The 13,445-nt window shown below is 46.7% G+C and overlaps 1 long non-coding RNA gene across 1 annotated transcript; it reads right to left on the bottom strand.

Moving 5' to 3' along the window:
* Positions 1–242: 242 nt before the first annotated feature.
* Positions 243–13,015, bottom strand: LOC143443695 (uncharacterized). The gene is made up of 3 exons (XR_013112879.1): positions 12,770–13,015; positions 7,158–7,324; positions 243–1,626 (listed from the first exon to the last, which is right to left on the bottom strand). It is a non-coding gene; the product is annotated as an uncharacterized LOC143443695 (long non-coding RNA).
* Positions 13,016–13,445: the final 430 nt, after the last annotated feature.

Genomic DNA, 13,445 nt, shown 5'->3' with positions numbered 1-13,445 from the left:
GGGTTTAGTTCATTTCCTGTAGCTCTTTGGCTTATAGTGGTGACATTTCCAGAGGATCCTTGACAATCTCAGAGACCCTGGAAGTCTCACACCTTAAATTGCCATTCCTGCTGGAATCAGTTTCTTCTGTACTTTGATCCTTTAATTGGGGGTCTGGTGATGGTCCTGCCCTTCAGGAGGGGTCAGAAGGGCATAGAAAATGTCAAGAATACGGTGGTGTTTTTCTGTCTATGTGTCTTTTGCATATTTCCACTGTTTGGTAACAGTCTAGTGTCTATTATGAGTGAGGAAGACATGCCTGGGCTTGTTTGGTGGGCAGGCTGGCCAGGAGCCCATAGGCTTGAAGACCAAGTTGATCCTTGAGAGGAATGCTTGGCTTCTACAGGAGAGTGAGCTGGGCTTGGTCTGAGTCATGGAGGGAAAGGTCTCCTGTGAGCGGAGATGGATAATGACCGTGATGGTGGTGGTCGTAGTGGTAGGTAAACACAAAAGAGAAGCCAAAAGGACATGACTGCTTGTGGGTATAATGGAGGGGAGAGTTTACTGTAGATATGAGGAGGAGCATAGCCAGAGGCAGAGACATCGAAGAGAGTCCAGACTGAACATGACCCTGAGCCGGTCCACGTGAGGAAATGGGGGAAGGGAGAGGGGAGCACCAAGAGACCAGGAGACCATGAGGCCAAAAGGAAAAAAGGGTAAAAATCACTGGTGTAGCCAAAATGGCTGGATTGAGCAGTTAAGGAAGGGTAGCCTAGTCCTTGGGTTGGAGAAGCTTATGGTAGGGAGAGGAGTATGCCAGCCAGAAGGACCCTGTAACAGGCAGGGACTGAGGGATGCTGGGAAAAACTTATGGGAAGCATCTGCTTCGATATACTAATAGGCACCCCAGTTAGCTATTCGTCCCAGGTTTGAGACTTAATGGTAGACAGCATTTTCTGAACACGTAGAAGCCCGGAGGCCTGCTCAAGTCTTTTTCCGGCCGTTTCCCACCTCTAGGCCAGAAGGTGACCGCCTTTGAGATCTTATATTTTATTATTAATTTTTAAAATGACTTTATTTTATGTGTATAGATGTTTTGTCTGCACTTTTGTCTGGATACCACATGGCAGTGCAGAACAGAAGAGGGTATCAGATCCCCTAGAGCTAGAGTTATGGATTGTTATGAGCCACCATGTGGGTGCTAGGAATTGAACCTGGGTCCTCTGGAAGAGCACCTAGTACCCTTAACTGCCGAGCTGTCTCTCTAGTCCCTAGATTTTATATTTTAGAGACAAGAGAAACAAAGCTCATGTCATTAGCTGTCTGTGGAGTCCCCATCTGTCTGAGCTGTGGCTGTTGCCCTCTCTGGGGACTTCCAGAAATATTGGGTGGGGCTTGGCAGTGGATGATTCAGAACGAGCAGAATCTGGGCTTCTATTGTTCTCACTCTTAGACTGCCAGGCTCTGGGAAGTCTCAAGTTACAGTAGTAAGGCTTTAAAATCTGGAGTTGTTTTCAACCTCAGCTCTAGTGTGTTATTTCTTCAGTCCTTGCTTGTGAATAGGTATGGCTTTCTGTAGCACACCCCTTTAGAATACTTCCTGTCTTGGCTTCTCTGGTCCATTCTTCTTCAGTTGGTCCCCAATCCCTATAGGATAAAACAAACATCAAACTGTCATAGTTGGCCACAGCTGAACATGGTTAATAAGAAACTGATTTATAAGAAACTGATTTATAAGAAAAGTCTGACAGTGTGATATGCAAAAAGGGAACTGACCCCTGCCCAGTCGGACCAGGCAGAAGTGACGTGTACATTGTGTTCAAGTGTTTATTTATAGGTCACTAGGTAGAAACTGGAACCCCTGTTGCAGCAGAGGCAAACTTGTGAAGTTATCCAGAAATGCTCGCTCGTGGCTCAAAAGCTCAGGTTGGTGCTCAAATGACAGGAGCAGCCAGCCATTCTGTTCCGATGTGCAGCCCATTTTCACTGTTCCTTTGTTGTGACCTGGGAGTGCGCTGCTGGATACAGTAGGTAGGGAGGGGTGACGTCATGGCCAGAAGCACAGCTTTCTTTAATTTTCAGATTGTTAGTTCTTGGCAAGGCCTCTGCCTCTTTCCATCCCCACCCCTGCTGGATTTTTCTGGAAGCTTTCAGGCTCTTCTCCAAATCCCATGCATGTATACACACACACACACACACACACACACACACACACACACACACACACCCTGCCTGCACACTTGTACGTGTACATGTGCACACACACAATCACACAGATGTACAACAAGACATACTAGCATAGCATTTTCTGGGTTTCTGTGTACTTCTGGACCCCTTTTTCCTCAGGATCAGTTTGGGCCCCCAAGTATAAATGCTCCTTCACCAATCTTTATGTAAAGTCTGACGACGATACTATGATAATGCTTACACACAGACACAATTCCTCCCCTCAGAGTGTATATCCACCCTCCCATTGCCTTCTGTCTTCTTCCCCAACACCCACCATCACCAATTCTCATTCACACAGGAGCAGCAGACTGATGGGTTGCTTCCCCCCCACCCCCCATCTTTCTTTTGTTCTTTCTTTTTAATATTTGGTGTTGCTGCTTTTGTTTGTTTGTTTTGCTTTGTTTTTCTCAAGACAAGGTTTCTTTGTGTAGCCTTGGCTCTTCTGAAACTCACTCTGTAGACCATGCTGGCATCAAACTCGGTGATCCACTTGCCTCTCTCTGCCTCTCTGCCTCCTCCTCTGCCTCCCCAGTGCTGGGATTATAGGCATAGGCCACGCCCCCAGCAGGTTTCTTTTCTCCCTACTCTTACTCAGTTCCACCTTCCAATGGCAGCCGGCTGAGCTTTGAGATGCTCCCAGTCCCTGCCACCCCCCACCCCACCTGGAGAGTGGGAGCCAGCTCCTGTTCTTCTGCTGCCTCCCATGATCCTCTTCCCGTCTCTGTCCTCACCCACAGGGCCCTGCTGCTGGCTCTGGCCTCCTGCTCTGGCCACTCCCTAGGTCTGGAATGCTTTCCCTCTGTCTCTTCTGCCAAGTGTCAGTTTGAACCTTAGGCCCACTATAGAGAAGTCATCCTTGATCTCTCTTTCTTAAGTGGCTAGCCTGGGCTAGACTCTGTCACAAGCGAACACTCCACTTCTGAACCCATAATAAGAGGATGGAGAGAAAAGGAGCTAGAGTGAAAAGAACTGTGAATCCATTGGCATTCACATATGCTAATTAATGCCTTGATAGGAAGCACAGATGCCTGCACACTTCAGCAGTGTGACCTTGGTGCCACGGGATGGGATGACAAATGAGTAAAGCAGAGTCCCAACAGCTAACTCAGAGACGCATTCCTGAGCAGACAAGCAGAGGTCTGGAAGCGAAAAGAATGCAGCTGTGTGTGGAGGGCCTAAGGGTGAGGATGAGGAGTGGATGGGCGGGAGGCAAAAGCATCCGGCCCTTGGAGATTCTGCCTTGGGAAAGGATGCGAAAGGAGTGAAATGACTTCTGAGATATGAAAACAATACGTTTCCACTCTCAGGAATCAAGTGGCTCCTCCTTCACTGACTCAATGGGCTGGCTTGTGGTTTCAGGAGAGCCCCAGACAGTCTAGAACAAAGAAGTCTTGCTTAGCTTTGCATTTCAAACTTGATTCCCCCCCTCCCACCCTGCCTGCTCTGTAGCTAGTGAATGCTTAATATTCTCAGAGCCTGGGTGCTGAGAGAGGAGAGAGAGAAGGCTTCCCATATTTCAAGGAGATCCTTTGTCTCTATCTAGAAGTGCAGCTTGGGCATAAAGCAACGTGTTCAGCTGCAGCACTGAGAACATAAAATTTGGGAAGAGAAGAGCTCAGGACCTGAGGATGGAAGGCTATAGAATGCCTAGCAGGGGCCTCAAAGCACATGAGGAGGCAGAGGAAGGTGCCATGTGCCCCACCCTCTACCCAAAACCTCAGGGTGGAATGTCAAGGGAGTAGTAACAGCCCTTCACAGGAAGTAGGAAGCTATGCTCCACTTCACATATGGGTTTCTGCGACTCCCTCGATGACGTCTTTCCATAGCACAAGGAAACACAAGCAAATTCTGCTTCAGCAGAGAAAGGGTCTGTGACAGTGGCTCTTGCTTCCCTGCAGCTTGCATGAGAACAAACTTCCCAAGAGGTCTCTGGAATTACATAAGGGGACTGGGTGTGAGGAGTCAGGACTCTGTCATGAGCTTACTGGGCCAGGGGAACCCTTGGCAGCATTTCCAAGTGGAGATCCAGAGCTGGGTACTGAGGGAGGACAGGGCCTGAGCTCTAGGAGTCTGGTGACAGGGAGCAGTAAGCTAGCCAGGAACATTTGTTAGGCATTGTCTGCATGCTGGGAACAAGTCATGTGTATCCCAAACCCAGCTGGACAAGCCACAGGAGAGGCTGTGGCTCGGGGACAGCACATGGGACTGGCATTTAAGGGCTTTCATTCACGATAAGGTCAGACAATCCCAAAGCATATTGAGTGTGATCTGGTCCGGTTCTCCTTCGAGCTGCTTGGCTCACTTCTGAAGGTGGTACTGCTGTATCTGTTCATCACAGCTCACTGAAGTCTCACTTTGAGATTGAGCAGACAAAAACAGACCTCACACAGAGCACAGCGGTGAGAAAAATCCACAAAGGAGTAAATAGAGAGACCTGAGAATGCAGTCTGGAGAAAGGGCATTTGGGGTGACACCAGTCCTTTATGTATCCCAAAGAGCAGATGTGATGCATGGACCATATAGGGACATTTAATCTCCAGTTCTGGCAAGCTGTCTATAGATTCGAAGCTAGCACATGCTGAACCAGGAGACTTCCTGGATTTGGTACCTCCAAGCAGAAGCCAGGACTCTGTGTAGGAGATTTGGACATCTGTTTTGGTCACAAATCTGGACAACCTTCAAGTCCCCCACCCACTTACCCTCACCTTAAGACATGATGACTGCCGAGTGAAATTCTAAGTTTATACTTGCTGACTCAGAGGAAGAGGAGGATCTTGCTTTGAGTCAGAGCGCCCATGTGGAAAGACCTCGCTTCTTGGAGCTGGCTTTTCGTGTGGCTCTACCCCTCACCAGCTGGGTGCCCTGGACAACGTCCTTCACCTCTCGGATCACGGTGTTCTGGTTTGTAGGATGGAGATGTTTGCCCAGGGTTAGGTTAGCACTTAGAACATCAATATAATAAAACGTTAAGACGTGGCAGACTGTGTGAGAACCAGAGGAGCTTCGCCATGCTGTAAAACCACGGGGCTACCCACGGGCTTGTTTGCTTGTTCGTCAGAGCAGATGATAGTGTGAGAGAACATTGAGTTTAACACAAAGGCAAGGCAGATGCTGATGTAGGGCAAACTGGTTCTACCTTGAGTTGTCATAACAGAGAAGAGGCTGGTCCGAGTTGGGGAAGGCACTTAGGACTCAGCTGGAGGAGAGGCCAGGAGGAAGTTATCACTAAGGCTACAGATGACTTCTCTTGCTCTGTTCTTGAGCATCCAGTTCAGCTATGGAGATATTCACAGTCTCTAGTGAAGACAGTGGTCCTGGACAGATCTGCCTACCCCTAGGTGACATCCGATTTAGACCAACCGTGGCTGTGAAATGGTCACAGTTGAAGGTTTCAGTTTGTCTCAGCCTTAGCCTCCTAGTGTATTCTCCTAAACTCAGCTTCATCTGGTTCAACACTTTCCTATTTCTTCATCCTAGCCTTGCCCCTGTGAACCAGCTCCTTGTTCACAGGAGGAAAGAAAGATTTTTGCCTCTCCGAAGGACACTTGGTTGGTAAGCTGGGGAGCCCCACATGGCATGCCTGTGGGCGTGAAGCTGATCCACGCTGTGTGGGGGTGGGGACTGACGAGAACAGGCCCACAGCCCTGCCCCTGCCCCCCTCTTTTGCCTTCTGGCTGGAGGAAGTGAGTCCAGCCTGGGGCCTCAGCGGCTGAATCAGTGGTTCTTGGAAGGTGATGATGTCACCGTGACACGGCTGTTCCCCTCCCCCCAGACAAAGTCAAAATGAGAGTGAGTGACAAAAGTCTCTCTTCAGGGCAGAGAGGCCTGAAGCTCTCAGGGGAGTCTGTGTTCACAGTTTGTGCTGGTCACTTAATGCCACCATTGGTAGCCGTTGTCGTTGTCGGCTTCAAATTCCTGCTCTTCTCATCCTTGTCCCTTTCTTCATCCTGTGTGCTGGAATTCTGGGAAAGTCTTGATATTTTGTTTTTCTTTTCTTTTTTTGGGGGTGGGGGTGGGGAGTGTCTCATGTCTTCCAGATTGGCATGAACTTGCTGTGTGACTGTGGGTGACTTTTTAAAGAATTTATTATTCATTTTTCATTTCATGTTTTGCCTGCTTTTATGTCTCTGAGGGTGTTGGGTCCCTTGGAACTGTGAGCTGCCCCATAGGTACTGGGAAATGAACTCAGGTTCTCTGGAAAAGCAGCCAGTGCTCTTAATTACTGAGCCATCTCTCCAGCCCCCTGTGGATGACTTTTCTAATCCTCTTGCTTCTACCCAGGAGTGCCGGGGTTTATGGATGCATATCACATGCTGGGAGAGAACCCTGGGTAGTACAGGCTGGGCAAGCACAACAGATCTACACCTGCATCCCATCTTGATGATTTTAACTGTTTCATGTCTTTGTTCTCCCATATGAATAGATGCACAAATTGTAGGATATCATCTTGTCTGAACAGGCATGGTGGACTTTTGGGACACAGAACTATCATGAACTCTTAAAAAACAGCACATGAAAATTAATTGCCCCCCCCCCCCCCCCTTTTCAGTTTCACATCTTGGCCTTTAAAAAAATATTAATCATGTCTTAATGTCAGGGGCTGTGTCCTAGGGGGCTGAGTGGGGAAATGTTAAGGCCTCCTCACCTTTCCCCTGTCAAGGGATCCCCCCCTCCCCCCCCCCCCCCCCCCCCCCCCCCCCGCTACCTCGTGGTTGGGAATGTGAGAGACTGGGTGTGGATAATATTCTCTCTTTAGGTGTCAGCTGCTGTAAAGAAAGCCAACAGCATTCTACTGTGAGGCTTTGGGGAAACAGTGGGGCTGACTGGGCCAGGTATTCCTTAAAAACCAAACCAAACCAAACCAAACCAAACCAAACCAAACCAAACCAAACCAACCCACCCCCCCCCCCCCCCCCCCCCCCTACCTGGAGACCTTGTGTTAGACTCACCAGGAATAAAATGGGTCCTTTTGTCAGCTGGCATCTGGTCCTCCAGACCAACCTTGATGATACAGGGAGCCCTGGCTTAGCCTTACACTGCCCGACGCTGCCCCCTGCAGGTGCATCGCGGACAGGGTCCCGGTGTCTTCCTTGGCCAAATGGCGGCTCTTCATCACCTGAAGTTGTCAGAGCAGTTAATAGAGCATGAACAGGAAGAAAATTAGGCTTTTCTGAGTGAACTAGGACACAGAGATAAATAGCAGAAGCACTGAGGATGATGGATGGATGTTCAAGCTTCAAATAATTTGATGGAGCAGGGATACCAGGAGGAGGGGCCAAAGTTTAGATTAAGGCCCATGGCAACTCAAGGCATGGTTGGTCTGAACTCCTGTTCAGTGTATGATGGATAGGGTCTTAGAAAAGCCAGATAATTGCTCAAGGTCGTGAAGCTAGCAGATGATGGACATGGATGTGAACTCTGAGATTCTAGAGTTCTATTGTCACACCTGTGACATTTGGTGTTCCTGTAGTTCTTTGCTAAGTAATTGTCTTAGTTTTGTGTATTTTCTCCTAAAATCCTCCTGGACCTTGCTTTATGGAAAAGTGAAGATTCTTTAGAATTTGTCTCATTTTATGTCCACCGCTCTGTCCAGCCCCAACTCTCCCTAGCCTCTTCCCTGTATCTTTCTCCATCACCATCCTCCATCCAAGGCTTCAGCCTCATACATTTGATTTGTTACCCAGCATGCATTTCCACATCTCCATGCTTCCTTACCCACAACCCTCTAGGACGGACCCACTACCTCTTTAGTGGACAATTTACTCTTCTCAATGAAGCTCTCATTTACTTCTGTCCTGCAGCCTCCAAGAGAGAGGTAAGTGTTATATCTTGGTGTCCCCTCTCCCCCCAATACTTAGGTGAATGAATAGGTAAACAAAGTCAGCTGATGAGTGGCTTCTCCAGTTTCAAGGGGGTGTTGCTCTTGAAATACATATTAACCAAACTGTGTCTGTGTTTTTAAGTGTTGCTATGCATCAAACGTGTGATGTGTGCACAGGTGGGATATGCCAGCTCTGCTAAGAAACTTCTGCTAAGAGAAACATCTTGAACTGATACAAGCAGACGCATTTCAGAACACTGCCATGGAGACGAATGAATACTCAGGCAGCAGGGGACCACTTAGGGTCTGACAGATATTGCAGAAAATGGGCTCACATACACCTTTCTTGTTAAAAAAAGAAAAAAACCAAAACAAACCTTCCTACCTAATGGGAAGAGTGGTTCAAGATAGACCAGAACCTTAATCTCCAGTGAACAAAAAAGTCCTTCATGTTTGAAACAGGATGTAGTGGGCTAGGAAGAACATAAATTCTTAAAGATAGACCTAAAGGTAAGGGGAGAATGAGGTTGCTGGCTAGATCTCTGGCACAGTATTTAAAGTGAGTGTTTTGTATAGATACACTCCACAACTTGTGACTTGTCTTAAACATTTTCAACTCTTATGGCTTTTTCAAGGTGGTACAAATCCAGTGAGAATGTTGGATCTTCATCTATTCCTGAGCTAGCTCTGCACAGTACAGTACTGTCTCATGTTGCTGGGCCACAGCCATGAGCTCTGACTCCCACATAGCCACTTGATCTCAAGGGGAACAATTAACGGTCTAGTGTGCTGGGCCGCTAAGTGTGGTGTTTGCTAGGCTATTTGGATGAAGTACATTTTCAGCTTACAATGTTTTCAACTTCGGATGAGTTTACTAGACTCTAACCGCATCATAAATGAAGGAGCATCTGCATATAATTATATATTTCGCTTTGTGAAGTGATGAACCTGGGCCCTTGGACCTTGCTAAAGTGTTGTTTACATTTTACACAGTTAGAAATATATAATCTTCATATCCACCTCGCAAAGCCCTAGGTCAGGGGATGAACTGCGCATGTCACTATGGCCCAATCCACTGACTCCAGGCAAAATTTTCAGTCTGTGTCCCTTTTTTCTTTCTGGACTGATTATCATATTCAGAGATACATGTTGCATAGCTCTTGTACCTCTTTAGCTTTCTCTAGTCAGCTGTGTAGTCTTGCTGTATAGTCCAGGCTGTCCTTGAACTGGTACCGATGCGTCATCTTCCCACGTGTGGGATTACAGACATGTGTCACCGTGCCCCACTTTAACTTTGTTATGGGCCTCATATTGTGTTGGATGCTTCTGGATCTGTCTGGTGTCTTCTCATGACTAGACACGGGGTGCGATTCATAAGAATGTCACGGAAATGACAAAATGCTCTTCTCAGCAAATTACACAGGGGTACGATGGGGCAGATCAGTCAGATGACTGGTGCTGTTTATCTTGGTACCACATTTCTCCTGTTTAAAGTTGCCATTTTCCCTTTTAGAATGGATCTTTGGTCTGTGTGGTAATATTCCTCTTTGGATCAGACTTCCACCAACCAATCTTGGTTTCTGTCGAAGCCTCCTGCTGGAATTGAACACCAGCACAACAGTGGCCAAATGACTTTTCTATTTCTATCACCATCTCCTCTTACAGTTGGCAAACTACTGAACTAACTGGCCTTTTTACTTCTTGTATTTGTTTATGTGTTCGTTGCAGTAAGGAAGCCCATTTTATTCTGCGGATGGTATTCTATGGCTATCCTTTTGGTCTGTCTGTTTTCATGGTTAAATTGTAGACATGACAGGTCAAGCCCAGTCAGATGAATTTTTAATGCTTCTGACACATCCCTGTTATTCTCAGCAATTTCTTTTCAGCACAGTAATAGAGCCCAGGCTTACCTTTCTCTAACCTGGGCTCCTCTCTTTCTCCAGTTTACCTCCCTTTCTTTCAATAGAAGATTCTGTTTAGAGACCAGGAACTGGCCCTTTAATGTGTTCATTGTGACTGAGGTTCCATTGCTTCTAGGCCTTCTCTCAGTGGGTAGGCCTAGGAAATACACATATTTATGCATAAACAGGCATATACACATCTGTAACTATGGTCATTTCTAAATCTATCTTTGTATATTTAAAAAAAAAACAAGTGAATTTTATTAGCTTTGATTTCAACCCAGTTAAATCTTTCTTTATAATTTTCTTTTTCTTGTTTCTAATAGCAAAAATACTGGTTTGTTTCTCTTCTTAAACATGTGGTATGTGTGTATATATGCATATGGTGTTCAGAAGACAACTTTTGGGAGTTGGTTCTATCCTTCCCCCATGTGAGTCACCAGGCTCAGTGGCACGTGCCTTTGGCTGCTGAGCTATCTCAGGAACCCCTGTTTTGTTGGTTTGCTTGTTTTGCTGAGACAAGTTTTCTCTATGTAGCTCTGGCTTCCTGGAACTTGCTCTAAAGATCAATCTGGCCTTAGACTTAAGAGTTTTACCTTCTCTGTCTCCTGAATTCTGGGATTAAAGGTGCCTCAACCCCTACCTGGCTCAACGTTGTTTGTTTCTGTTTTCTTTTAATTTTCCTTCATACCTGCACTTATTTTTGAATTGTTTATGTAAAGTAACAACCCAATCATAGCAGCGATGCCTTTTCTCTCCCACTCCTGTCCTATACTCTGTGCATTGTTTCCTTGGATACCAACAGGCACCAACAGTGTTCTGTGTGGTATCCATTCCTTGCTCCTGTCAGTTCCCAGGAAGTGCAGGGATGACTCTTCTATGGTAGGAGGAAGGAAAAGGAAAGAACAGCTCTTAAACTAGAAGCTAAAATGAAGAACGAGTTGCTGTCCTGTTCATACCAGCAAGGGTTTGGCCAAGAAACATTTAATAAGAATTGTAAATGCGGGCGCATGCTCGTGTGCACCAGTCAGTAATGTACTGTCTTAGTCAGGATTACAGTGCTGTGAAGAGACACCATGGCCACGACAACTCTTATAAAGGACAACATTTAATTGGGGACAGCTTACAGGTTCAGAGGTTTAGTCCATTACTGTCATGGTGGGAAGCATGGTGACACACAGGCTGACTATGGACGCAGTGTGCCCAGGGGCCTAAGGTTCCTGTTCCTGCTACCATAGTTTCGTTGACATCATAGATTGTACCCTCGAACTATAAGCCTTCCTTCTGAAAATTGCCTTTGCCAGGTAATTTAACCAAAACAAGGAGAAGACTAACTTATATTCTAGAGTGTAGATATTTCCTCCCTGGGTCCCATGAAGTCAGACATCTCTTTAAGTGAGCCTGAATTCCCTTGCTACAAATTTCAGTTTGACAATTAAAATGGATGAGAACAGGTCTGGAAGCAGGAGAACCATTAGGTGGTGGTTGCTGAAAGAGAACGTAGAGGCTGAGACTAAAGGAGAAGAGACGGGGTTGGAAGAAACCCAAGGATTTAGAAATACATTAAGGGAATTGTAACAGGGTACCATGGTGGTTTATTGAATAAGGGGTTTAAGAGTTGGGGAGTAGTCAAGGATGGGCAGGGTGGGTCTGGCAAATGGTTGACTTGGGGTACAATTTACCAAGAAGGACCCCTGGCTTCTCAGTTTCCTGTGCAATCATCCTAGCAGGATGCTTGGCACGGACTAAGCATTCAGCAAATACGTGTTGAATGAGAAATGAGCTAATGGACTTGTCTCCAAGCAGACGAGGCAGTAGCTGGATCTAGATGGCTGCGAAAGAGCAGCCTGGGCTCAAGACGATTTGCTGTCTGCTTCTAAAATGGCCACAGGTGAGCTCACTCATCTCTAGCAACTAGACGTTCTCAGTAGTGGGATAATTCCTAGATGGTTTAAGAGTGTAACTGTGTATGGGAAGGGAAGGGTCGATGTAAGCGGCTAATGTTTGTCTAAAAACTGAGCACCTGCTATTCTTTCCTGGACGGACTTTAAAGGGACTTTATATGTTCTTAAAATCAAATTGGTGCTATGGCTGGGACATGAAGTGGCCCACCAAAAAGAGACTTTGGCTCCCAGCTGGCAATGCAATTGAGAGGTGATTGTGCTGTCAGTAGACTAATCCACTGGGCTACTTAGGAGGTGGAGCTTGGTTGGAAGAAGAGCTATCACAGGGAAAGGTAGAAGCATCTTTGAAGGGTATACCTTGCCCTGGTTCCTTCCTGTCTTGCCTTTCTCTTCTTCCTGCCCACACAAGGTAAACACGTTTTCTTTGCCTAGCCATTTTACGATAATGTCTCTGCTTTGCCATAGGCCTTAGAGCTACTGGGCCAGCCAAGCATTGACACTTGTGAGACTTTCTCTCAGTGTATGCCCTGGTTGCATCATGATGCTTCAAGGCCTTCCCGACCCCTCACCCCCTCCACACACATTCCCTCATCCCCCAGGCTATTCTGAGTTCTACATCTTAGCAGGAACTCCCACACTCTGTGCCTCCCTGCAGGGATCATATATCTTGTTTTGCTGTGTGAGCTTTCTATTCTGCTATTGACATTTCACTTCCTTAAGTAGACTAATCTCTTTCAGAGAGGAGACTTTTGTTTTTGCCCTCCCGTCAATCTCCAATTTTTGAATCTTAGCGTAGTGCTGTTTTACAAATAGCACTTATTCAAAAACATAAACAAAACAACCCCCCCCACACACATACACACAGATACACTGACACACACACACAGATACACTGACACACATACATACAAGGATAGATTGCTATTTTTACCTACTTTTGCCTCCTAAATATTGTCTTGCAGTCATGTGCTGAACTTAGCCTGCATGAGGTTGCTACACTCTACAGTACCAGTGTGTTTTCCTTTTGTGTGTTTATCTAGCAGCCCCTTGGTGGCGGTGACTCATATCCCTGAATGAGGACTACTGCCTTATAAGGAGCACTGCAGAGGGCACTCACTCTGAAGAGCCTGTCACCTCTCCAAGCATCTTTGGAACTCTGCTTTACATCAGCACCAGAGCTGGACTGGCAAAACTTCATGCCTTTTTAGAGGCAGTGATTTTGGCAGTGGGGGTGAGGGGTGGGGGGAGGGGTAGGTGGGGGAAAGTCATCTTGGCTCAGTTTGTTGGGTGTGGTCACCTGGATGGGGGCTGAGTGTGAGCAGGATGCTCATGCACTGAGAGCCAATTGGGTATCTCTAGCATGCCTGGCGCTTTGCAGTCACCATCTTAGTCTTAATCTTGTCTCTAAAGCATGCAGGGCTTTGGGAGGCAGAGACAAGTACACTTCTGTGAGTTCAAGGCCAGCCCTGGTCTACATAGTGATGTTGGGTTACATGGTGAGATCTGGCCTAAAAAACAAACCAAACTAAACCAACCAACGAACCAACCAACCAAACAAACAAACAAACAACCTAGGCCGGATGAACTTACCTGACTTCTGTACCCCAGTAC

Source organism: Arvicanthis niloticus, chromosome 10, assembly GCF_011762505.2.
Source record: "Arvicanthis niloticus isolate mArvNil1 chromosome 10, mArvNil1.pat.X, whole genome shotgun sequence".
Lineage (NCBI taxonomy): Eukaryota > Metazoa > Chordata > Mammalia > Rodentia > Muridae > Arvicanthis > Arvicanthis niloticus.
This window is presented reverse-complemented; position numbering and strand designations above follow the sequence as displayed.